The sequence below is a fragment of the Ambystoma mexicanum genome, chromosome 2q (assembly GCF_040938575.1).
Source record: "Ambystoma mexicanum isolate Mex_15411 chromosome 2q, UKY_AmexF1_1, whole genome shotgun sequence".
Lineage (NCBI taxonomy): Eukaryota > Metazoa > Chordata > Amphibia > Caudata > Ambystomatidae > Ambystoma > Ambystoma mexicanum.
The window spans coordinates 422,172,792-422,184,868 of record NC_090924.1 but is presented as its reverse complement, the minus strand read 5'-3'; the positions used below and the strand labels follow the sequence as shown (position 1 = coordinate 422,184,868).

Genomic DNA, 12,077 nt, shown 5'->3' with positions numbered 1-12,077 from the left:
TCTGTGAGCTTTTAAGGTAAAGCAGCTTCTCCCACCAGCAAACAGTACTTCCACGTACTTCGCGGTGCATGCGCGAGGTGCACTGGGAGTACAGCTATTATAGGTTTCCTCCAGAAGACAGGGGGAGTGTCCACACTCACGTGTCAGAGTAGTGGAGTAGCCAAATGACTTGAGTCTTGCTATGCAGTATTTCTTGTTTTAAGGGAGAATCCACATACTATTAGGATTACAAAGTCGCTCTTACGGCGAAATTAAAGTTTCTTCCTTAAGCGGGTTTCGGATGCCCATTATGTGACATTATAACATTGTTACTCCTTTTTGATTGTATAAGGCTCTATGATGCTTTCTAAAGTGTGTCAAAGCTTAACTACAAATAACACGTATGCAGAACTGCCAATCCAAACAGCAAAATACTAACACTAAATTACCAACTCTCTTTGTTAATACAATTTAGACAGCCTAACCCTCTTTCCACTGTTGGAATGTTGCACCTGCATCCCAACACTTGTTAATCATTGAGTTTTTGTTGTTAGAACGCGAACGTATTTTGAGAAAACGTGTGTTGTACCCTTAGGGAATAATATGGATGAAGATGTAATCAACCTGTGTGCCTAACTAATGTAATCATGAACAAGAATGACTTAAATGTGAAATTGATCGAAGGAGGTGCCTTACCTCGGGTCTGGGGGGCCCGCTACCTCCTGCCAGAGGGAAGGTTTTCTGGCATGAAGTAGCAGTATAGTGTGGTGGCATACCTGAGGCCGCCTAGGGAGATGGGACCCCCCACAGAGGCCATTTTCTGGGCTTCCACCCCATGTTAGTGGTACCAGATTTTAGGCAAGGGGTCTGTTGCATCAGACTCACCCTAAGGGTACCCAAGACCCCTGCAAGGAAGGGTGAGCTGACATAGTAGGTCCCCATTTGGTTTGTGCTCATGGCAGGGGAATCCTAAGGAATCAGGAAGGGTAGTTAAATGGATACATGTGTATTATAAATAAAGAGGGGTCCCCGCTGGCTTCCCTATAAAATTCACTCTGGTGCCTGTGCCCATTAGTGATCTAAGACCTCAGGGTGTAGCCCATGTCCTGGTAACAGAGATTTTATTTGGCAGGTGTAGCACCCCTCCCCATCTAGCGTGCTTGGTGGGTGGTGGTATCCATGGGAACTGTCCCTGCTCCAGGGTTGATGGGAAGAGTACGCCCTTGAACATACCAGGGCCATGAAACTGGCACTACACTTGGAACACAGAGTATAGCAAAATGATTGTATTAATGGAGATTGCATAAAATTATCTTCTAATTAACTGATTTCATGACTTTGTTTTCAGTGAAATCTTGTAACTGATGGAATTAAATTGAGTTTCTAAAGGAAATATAACAATTGAATGACTGTGAATAGTTTTATCAAAAACATAAGGAAGTATTTATCGATTGTAGTGTGCAGGGTTAACCTATCAGATGTTTTTTTCAGAGGGATTGTTGGTTATTTTTTTTCAAAGCGAACTGGTGCAGATCCTAATGGCTAGAGTACACATACAATAAAGTAATTAGAATACAAGTTATAAATAGGAATGAACACTTGTAGTGCAACCTTCATTTCTCATTTACTCTGAACTACCATTGTCATCTTTCCAATATCTATTTAATCTCTTTGTGAATATTCCTTGTGCCCATACTTATGCTTGAAGGTGTCCCATACAAGCACTTTGTGCTTTTTACTACCACAAAACATGTTTTCAACCCCTGCTCCTCCTCCTTCATAGGGTGATCTCCCCTGTGATTACATCTGAATTTTTGTCTGTCATGGGACGGATATGTGGCGAGGCAAAGCTGGTGCTGCAAGAATGCAGCTAGCCACGACACACCCCATGGTGGCCAGACTGCAACATGTTGGCACAGCTGCCTCCCACTCTTGAATGACATCTGAGTACAAGCAATGAGGCAGCACCGTCTTACACTACTGACACAGCCAGATATCAAAAATGTAAATCGGTGCAGCAGTTGCAGCATGTAGTGATGTGTCAGCAGGAGGATATGCGGGACCAGCAATTGTGCCCGTTCTTTAATAGTGATAACAGTTCCTCAGAGTAGACAGCCTGGTGTGTGGCCTGTGTGCCAATAACTTATCTTTTGGATGATTACATGATGGAGGGTAGAAAGAGGGTAACACAATATAATCACCTGGGCTCAGACCTGCTAAAAGCTGCATGTCCTGGAGCTGTACCAGCTCACACAGATTGTCGTCAAAGTTTTCTAAATCTCATATCAAGCAATTTACTGAGATTCTGTTAGACAATAAGAAGTTCCCTGGTGGTTTGGGGGTACTTCTTCATCCTTATCTGATACATATTTGACATCACCACTGTCTTTCTTTTCTTCAGATGAAGGACAATGGGATAATAATGAGTTTAAGGGCAAATAAATGTTCAAGGATATGGTGAATGAAATTTCCCAGCATTTGAGGAGGAATCTGTAATTTTCAACCAGACCCCCTTTCTATTGAAGATTTCAGAACAAATACAGGGGTCCAATTCTGACCTGGTTGCCAGTGGATGACAACATAAAGTATGTGATCTAGAGAGAGAGGGTTGACATAGGAAAATGTATCCATTTACAAATTCATGAAAATATATAACCTGCAGGGGTCAAGACCATTACTGACGGCTTATGTGCAAGTGGTTGTTGGACATTATACATTGTATCAGCTTAAGACATGATGCTCAGAGAGGCTAATAATCGTAGGTTGGATGTAGCTTTCAAAAATCATATTAGTAGATCCATATTAGCTTTTTGTCTGACTGCTTATGTGGCTTAAATGGCTAAGTCAGTTCTTAAATACCTACAAACCCTAGGCCCTAGATGATGATTATGGGCCTCATTACGACTCAGGCGGTAAGGGTTTTACGGCGGCGTAAACAGCACCGACCCTTACCGCCTGAGTACGAGGTCCCTTAGCGCCATGGAGGTTTTAACACCAGGTGTTAAAATCCATGGCGCTAAGGGACCATGGAGTTAATTACGCCACCGTAATTTACGGTGGCGTAATTAACGCCTTCCCCACTCCCATTATGCCCTATGGGGCAAAATGGGAATGGGGAAGGCTAAATGGGAAAATGGGGATTTACCACCCCGCCAAGGTTGGAATGGGGCGGTAAATCCGCCAACCACCATGGCGTAAACATAGTTTACGCCATGGTGCTAAAGTCACGGCCCAGGCGGTAACTTACCGCCTGGGTCGTAATGAGGCCCAATGACTGCTTGTCCCAACACCCATATCACCCAACGACTAGGGGAGTAGATAACAGATCTTGCTTTTGTCAACATTAGGGTATCTGGCATAACATCTGGAGCTTCAGCATCAGATAGAGGAACTAGTGGACAAAGGAGTTTAAGACAGATGGCTCTCAGAGATTCAACCTGGGCCATCATATATGTGGATAACACATTTTTATTGCATTTTCGTCCTTCCATACAAAGACATTCAATACACAAACATATAACTTTGCATACAGATGGAGGAGCATTATGAACAGATGATGCATATATATATATATATATATATATATATATATATATACAAATACAAATTTGGCACTTTCTTGCTTATCACATTCGGGTGATGACAGGTAGTGGTGTTGTATTTTGGAGTGGTGGCAGGGTTGCGCACCCGAGTTCATTAGTTCGTTCTGTGCGTATTTTACAGCGTTTGTTCCCATTACCCCCATATTTTATCTGCCTTGCCCGGGCAGCCTCTTGCTTGGTAGACTCGGCGTTCCATTCGGATGATAGCGTCTACATCTGATGTCCATTGGTCATAATGTGGAGTTGTTTCTGAGCCCCACAGTTGTGCAATGTTTCTTTTGGCTATTCCTGTGGATGTTGAGAGCAGCAGCTTTTTGAAGCGAGACATTTCCCCTTCCTCTTCAATTCCCAGGAGTTTGGGGTCGATTGGAATTGGTCAGCACATGACCCTAGAGAGTCTTTCACTACATTTTCACCAAAAGTGTTGTATTTGTGTGCATTGCCATAGGATGTGGTAGAAGGTTCCTTCTTCTTGTTTACAGCGTAAGCATTTGGGGTCGGTCGTTTTACCACAGTTGTACAATGCTACTTGGGGGTAATATATTCTGTGAAGTATTTTCAGCTGGATGAGCCTGATTCTAGCCAAGATTGCAGTGTCTCTGGGATACATCAGGGTCGAGATCCATTCTTCGGGTAGTATTGGGCCCACTACCCGAAGAATGAAATCTTTCCCATTTCATATTCAGACTCGATGGCTCATTCGTGGAAAACGAGGAGATGGCATTATACATGGTGGATGTGACCTTGCTTTTCACACTATCATGACCATGTTTCTTTCTATTGGCGTGCATTCTGGTATGTCCGACAACTGGACCCTTTGTTCGGTGAGTGCATGTTGTAGCTGTCCATAGTGATAGTGCGTGGTGGCCGGAAGACCGTATGTGGCCGAGATCTCATCAAACGTTATGATTTGGTTATTTACATATATTGGCTGAATGGTTTGTAAACCGGCTGTTGCCCAGTTTGGCCATTTGGGGAGTTTAATGAGACATGTAAGGTGGACATTATTCCAGGTGGGCTGGACTGGGGTAATTTTATTATCCCAACCGATATTTTTATGTGTTTCTTTCCATATTTGGGCTGTTTGCGCTATTATCGAACATTCGGGAGGGCGGTTCTTCTTGCTTTAGAGGCTTTCGATTCAGGGACATGTCATGTCGTGCAGCTATTTCGGCTTGTATGTGGGGGAGTTTCGGGTTGCTATGTAGTATGTCATTTACCGTCGCCGTTTGGGATGCCCAGTAATAGATTTGGATGTTCGGGAGTCCTATACCCGCCCCCCCACAGACTGAGCGTTGGAGGGTTTTGAGAGCTATCCTTGGGTGTTTCCCTCCCCATAATAGTTTACGTGTTGTTCTGTCTATTTTATGGAACTCTGCATGGGGATTTGGAGAGGGGCATTTTGAAAGATGTACAAGAACCGGGGTAGAGCAAACATCTTGAAGAGCGTTGCTCTGCCTAATAGTGTCAGTGGCAGTGCTTCCCAGTGGACTACATTTTGCACAAATTTCTTAACTAATGGATGTAGGTTTTGGGACACGTAGCTATCCAGGTTATTTGCGATTATGATGCCTAGATATCGAAACTGTGTGAGTTCGATTTGGTATGAGGAGCCAAGTGGCGGTATGCAGTCTACTCCCTTCACCGGAAAGAGCACGGATTTGGACAAGTTCACCCTGAGGCCGCTGAAGGCTCCGTAGTTTATTCATATTTGAGTGACTATAGGGCAGGAGACCACCAGGTCGCCTAGATATACCAGGAGGTCATCTGCGTATAGGGATATCTTGTCTTCCCAATCTGAGTTCCACCGGAAACCTGTCCAAGTGGTTGTGCCCCGCAGAGTGACTGCTAGCGGTTCAATTATTAATGCGAACAGCATTGCCGAGAGGGGGCACCCTTGCCTGGTACCCTTTCCTGGTTGGATGTTGCGCGAGGTCCACCCGTTCACTCTTACCTCTGCCGACGGGTTGTTGTAAAGAAGCTGTACCCATTTTATGAATGGTTCACCAAATTTCATCTTTCTCATGATTGCCCACAGAGCCTCCCAATATACCGAATCAAAGGCTTTTTCAAAATCTATGGCTAGCAGCGCCAATGATTGTTGTAGGGCGGGTGCTCTCTCCAGTGCCAAGTGCAGCCTGCGAATATTCATTCTTGTTGATCTTTGAGGCATAAAGCCGCATTGGTCCGGATGGATCAGTGCTGTGATGACCGTTTGGAGTCTGTTAGCTAGTATTTTGGCTAGTATTTTCGCTTTGCTGTTGATTAGTGATATGGGCCTGTAGGAGCCGCACTCGTCTGGGGGTTTGCCATTTTTAGGGATCACTATTATTGAGACTTTGCGGATGTCTGGCGGGAGCTCACCCTTTATTAGGGAGTGTTCGAACATGTTGAGCAGGTGGGTAGATATGTCTATATGGTTAATTTTTTCCAAATGCCCAGTGGGAAACCAATGGGGCCTTGGGTCTTGCCTGTTTGGAGTTGGGTGATAGCTGCTGATATTTCATCCTCTGTTATTTTGTTATCTAACATGTTGGCTTGCTCCGTGGTGAGTGTTGGGAGATCGGTGCTGTCAAGTATGGTGCTGGCTGCTGTGCCGCTGGGAGGTGTATAGAGTTCTTCGTAGAAGTCAGCAAAGTGTCTGCTATCTCTGCATCAGAGGAGACTATTTCTGCATTCCTTGTCCTAATGCTCTTTACCTTCTGTTGTCCCTCATCACGCCTTTCCAACCATGCAAGCAGCTTGCCAGCTTTTTCCCCCATTTCGTATAGGCATGCTTTCATGGCACCGTGTGCTTTTTTGGCACAGTCCAGAGATAGATTATGCAGCTTTTTCTGTGCCAATATTAGGGCTCCGTTTGTCTCGGGAGTATCACTAGTGTTGTGTTCTGTTTCTTTGATCACAACTTCTCTTTCAGCTTCTATGATCAGTTCACATTGTGTTTTTTTTTGGCTGACGTCCACGAGATGATTTTGCCTCTCAGGACTGGCTTGTATGCTTCCCATAGTATAGTGGGGTCATCAACCGAGCCTGCGTTTAGATCGAAGAAGTTGGAGGTGGCTGCCTCTATCTTCTCTTGTAGGTCTGGGAACCCTAGGTAGTAGGAGTTAAACCGCCATGTGGGAGGAGGACGTCGCCTCTCTGTTTCCAGTTCAAGTAATAATGGGGAGTGATCAGAGATGCCTCGTGGGAGGAAGGATGCGTTGCAAGCTTTGTGGATATTCTGGTTTGGTAGGATGAAATAGTCTATTCTGGACATTGAGGAATGCACTCCTGAGTGGAAGGAATATTGACGTTCCTCCCCGTGTAGGTCTCGCCACGTATCCCAGAGCTCCAATGCGGATGCAAAGGCGGCCAGTTTGGTGATGGTGGCAGGGTTTCTGTTTCTCAAGTGCGTGCGGTCTGAGGCATTGTCCATTACTTCGTTGAAGTCCCCTCCTATTACCCATGTGTCTGCCATACTTGTTCTCAGGATGGGGGTAATGTCGGCTAGCAGAGTATTAAGGAGGGCTGGTGGGGAATATATTGCCATAATCGCCAGAGTTTGCTTCCAGAGCATTGCCTGAATTTGTACATAGCGACCACCTCTGTCCTGCGTTATGTGCTTGATCTCCAGTGTAAGTCTTTTATGGATCAGTATTAGCACTCCTCTCGCCCCCATGGAGAAAACCGCATGTATCGCTGTGCAGTAATTGGATCTTTGGAAGAATTTGCATGTGGTTCCCGCCAGGTGCGTTTTGGTTAGGAGGGCTATGTCTGGGGAGTGCCTGTTTATGTATTTCAATACCAGTCTTCTTTTAATGCTGGATCCTAGCCCATTCACATTCCATGTCAGGAGCGTTAGGTGCCTATTGTTTGAAGCAGTCTGAGGTGCCATCGGGTGTTTGGGTGTTAGGTTCCCGGATGTGTTTCATAGGGTGCCATTGTGATGATGTTATCAAGATATGATATATCACAGCGTTTGCCTTATTCTTTGTGCTCATAGTGCCATTGTATGCTAAACATTGAATAAAAACATTATTTCCAACTCCACCCTCCCCATACTCCACCCCCAACTGAAGCATCTGTCGGCCCAACATAAACTTATAAACAGTTAAACTTTATCTCACATATGCCCGCTCCGTGTTAGCCGGGCTCTACAGTCTGGGTATAGATTGAATATGGGCAGTATAGCACTCTTGTTTGGTGCTATGAGTTTGTTTCCTTGTCTAGGGGGTGGCTGCTAGTTAGCCGCCAGCCTTAATATGCTTTGTGATTTGGTTTACAGTGTGGAGCATGGCTCCCTTGCTTTTCACTTGCAGTGACATCATTGTCTTGCGTGATATTGCATCTTATTATTCGTTTCCTTGTTGCGGGATCTCAACTTGTAGTTGTTGCTGCGGTTGCAGATCTGGTGGTCGCTCAGGGTGTGGTCTGTTGCGTTCCCTTCTCTTCTTCCCCTCGGTGCCGCAATTGCCATCTATGTGACTCTCAGCCCAATTCCACACTTCCTTGGGGTCTGTGAAGTGCACCGTTGTGCCATTATGAAATATTTTGAGTTGGGCAGGGAAGATTAGCCCATATTTGACTCCCATTGATTGCAGACATTTTTTGAGTGGGTCAAAGGATTGGCGTGCTTTCTGCACCTCTCTGATGAAGTCAGGGAAGAAAGCAATTTTTGATCCGTTGTCCATGACTGTCCCTCTCGATCTTGCCAGCTGTAGCACAGTGTCTTTATCCCTGTAGTTGAGGAATCTTGCAATAACTGTTCGTGGCGGTGCGTCTGGTGTGACTTTACCGGTTGGTATGCGGTGAGCCTGCTCAATGGAGAAAAACCTGGAAAAGGACTCTGCATCATATGTGCTCATAAGCCATTCTTCAAGAAATAGTTGCATGCAAGCCCCTTCTGCTTTCTCAGGGAGGCCTAGTATGCGGATGTTGTTTCGACGGGATCTGCCCTCGCTGTCATCCACTCTTGATTCCAGGATTTTGATCCATGCTAGCATGCAGGACATATGGCAGTTTACCCCTCGTAGGTTGTCTTCAGTTTCCGAGATTCGTGCCTCTGCCTCTCCCGTACGCGAGGTTAGCTTCTGTAGGTCGTGTCTTAATAGGGACACGTCCATGCCAATACTGTCCATCTTCTTCTCCATCGTTGTTCTGGAGCTGGCAATGGCACTCATTATGTCCCTGAGGGAGATATCATCTTCCGTGCAGTCTGCTTCCGTTGGTGGCAGCTGCTCAGGGGAGCGAGACATTGATGTGGTTGCATATTGCTCAATTTTGCTTTGTGTAGAGGTTTTCCTGGGCTTGTCCTTCCCCATTTTGTTTATTTGGTAAAGCGGCGCGCTGGAAGTGAGTGCCTTGTTTGGAGGTGGGAGGTGGTGACAGCTTGGATAAGCAGATGATTCCGGGACGAGGGGGGTAATTACCACTGGGTCTTGGTGGAGTGTGGCTAGTGATCTTGTGGATCTATGTTAAGTATGTCTCCGATACTCTGCTTCCGTCTTGTGAGAGGGGTGACCACAAGCCTCTGGGTTCCGTTTGAGGTTGTGTTAGTCGCGGACGTGCCCTTTCGTATGTTTTCATTGTTGTGGTCACCTTGCTCGGGAGTACAGTGCAGTTCCCACTCTGGCTGCAGGGCACACGTGTTGGTTCGTCTCTTGTGGTGGTGGGATTTGGTGGAAGGAGCCGTGTTGGTGAGCCTCCAATGAGCGTTGAGTTCCTTTGTGCACCCCACAACCGGGGGGAAGGCAGCTTCTGCTGCTGTAACGTGTTTTCGCTGTGAGTTGCAACAGACTATTTGGGGTGGTTCCGTACGGCTGTATGTGCAGTCACTTTTCGTGGCGCACTTGCCTGGTATAGGCTATTTGGTGAGGCTTGACTGTCTTTCTATGGATGACACCAGTGGGCCCTTTTAGTATGTGTGCCCCTGATATTGTGGCGCTTTGGTTAGGCTTGGGTTGGTGCCAGGGTTTCGGGAGCACTCTCCCACCTCTTAGTGTCCATTAACACCAGTATAGGACTTGGGGAAGGTCCATTTCTTGCCACTCGCCACCCGTGGCATGCTTTGTTCGGCTGACTCCTGGGAGAGTAGTACAGTGTGCGCCTTCAGCTGCAGGAGGGTACGGTGGGATTATCAGATCCACCTTAATGTGCGGGTGTGGCGGGGGGGCAGGCAGCGTCTCTCGTCTGTGGCACCAGCTCCCAGCTACCCCCCACTCCTTACCGGTGTGCTTTCCGTCAGGTGTAGTGAGGCAGGATCAGTGTCTCCGGGTCACGGGGAACTCAGCAGGCGCTCTACGCTGTGCGGAGCGCCCGCGACCTTGCTGAGGGTCTTGGTGGTCTTTGTTGGCTCCCCCTGCGTGCCGTAGCAGTGCCTCAGAAAGCAGGTCGTGGCGGTTCGTTCACTGTGCTCTGCACCATTGGATGAGTGTCGGCAGGAGCTGGCTGTATCTCCCCACCCCCAAGGACCAGTCTCTATGGCGCTCGCCGGCAGGATCCTCCCGCTCCCCTCCACCAATTATCAGCAGCGGGGGGGGAACAAGTCTCTTGCGGTCGCCTCTGGGGGTGGGAGCGCCGTTGCTGCTCTGTTTGTCTGGGCTGGTACGAGGTGGGGAGGGGGTTATGAGTGTCCCCAGCGGCCTCGCGGTCTCTCTGCCAGCAGCAGGTCGAGGGTACTGTGATTTCCGGGCAATCCGCGGTGTTGCAGGTGGTGTCACTCTTTCTTCTCTCCTCGGCGGCACCCACGATTATATGCCGCGCACTGTGCCTACAGCGAATCCACGGCAGCCATCTTGGGAGCTCGCCCCGATTCAGATCCGATTCTACACGAATCGATGCAACAAATATTCATGCGTCGGTGAAGTGTTTTTGGGCATTTCACGGTTGCAATTTAAGCAGGATGTGTGCAGGATCTGGCCGGCGGCACGGGAGTGGTGAAAGTTTACGTCTCCATCATTCGGCTGTTGGCCACGCCCCCCACAATAGTTTATTTTAAGGTGGGAAAAATCACAATGTGCCTAGGCAGGATGTGGACATCCTTAATGAGTAAAGAATATGACAAGGAACAGTGGCAGTAATGAAGATGACCCCCCCTGTAATTAGGCATTCCAAAGAAAACAGAGCATATTCAATACCCATAGTTAATACAACTCTTTATCTTATTTCAGTTTTTCATTCCTCTACATGTGTTTGCCACACCATCACATCTCCAGGATTCTTTAGAGGTTGTAGATGCTATGCATCCCTGTAACATTGAAAATTGGTCTGCCATAGTGGAGAATCAGTCCTAGTAGTTACATCAACAAGTTGCCTAGGATACCTACGCATCTACCCACATGTTGCATATAATCTGGGTTTGAATAATACCTCGGAGTAAAGGATTTCACACACTTGATTAATTCATAAACTTGTTATCTATAAAAGATTCAAAATATGTTTAAATCAAGAACAAATACAATGAAAATGTAACCGTGGCATTGAGAAAAGAAGCCTACACGTGTTTCAAGCCTAAGGGCTCTTCCTCAGGGCTCCTAAAGTTACAGCAAAGCCTCTAACACAAAGACCAATAATCACTGTTAATAATCACAAATGATAAATTCCATTCTTAACAAATCATAAAATATGAAATTTCTTTACTGAAACAAATCATAAAACAAATATAATCATACATTCTAGAAATTATCGGAAATCCAAAGATTAAAACATGCAGAAAGAGAACAATTGAGAAACACATTATAAAAAACTAAAAGGGCACAGACATTAAAGACAAGTTGTTCAGGATTGTCCCACTTTTTAGTGGATGTTGTTAGTGTTTTGGAACAGTTTGTGTCAGATCTTTTAGTGGCATTCAGCACGTTCCATCTTGCTTTGCTATCTGGTGGAGGCCAGGCTTGGTCCGGTGCCACTTTTGCATGGTATGCTGCACCTATTGTATTATATCCTCCCCTTATAAATGATCTGCTTCAGGGGTCTGTGTTGTCTCTACTGTCAATCAATCAATATCACAAGCCTTTGGCTCATCCTATCCATTTCTTCTGCATTTAGTTTGCTACTGTTATGTATCATGCATAGATCATTTGCTGGCTTAATCAGCATCTGGTAAGGAACTTCCATCAACTTTAGTGATTGCAATTAGGTCATCATAGAATGGATGGTTGGTTACACGCTAAATCTATATTCAGATACAATTAAGGTCCTAAATGTATTTGGCACTTTGAACCACACTACATGGTCTCCTACTGGCAAGTCAGTAACAGGCCATGCACCACTCCCTTTTCTTTACTGCGATGTTAAGCATATCAGTGGGTTCCACCATTGTTTGTTTCCTGCTAGATGACCGCATTTCAATTTATAAAGAATACTTTTGCTTTCCAACACTTTCCTTCTCACTTATAGATTTAAGAACAACATCCTGCTGTGCTTTGTTGTGGTCGGCCTCTACCCTTCTGAGGTATAAACGTAAGCATCACCACATTTGGTTATCAAATACCTGCTTGTTGAGTGTGAGATTAA

The 12,077-nt window shown here is 46.0% G+C and overlaps 1 protein-coding gene across 1 annotated transcript in view; it reads left to right on the top strand.

The window, feature by feature from the left end:
• The window catches only part of LOC138568964 (immunoglobulin lambda-1 light chain-like), a 54,585-nt gene that overhangs the window by 40,665 nt on the left and 1,843 nt on the right, over positions 1-12,077 (top strand). The window lies entirely within an intron of this gene.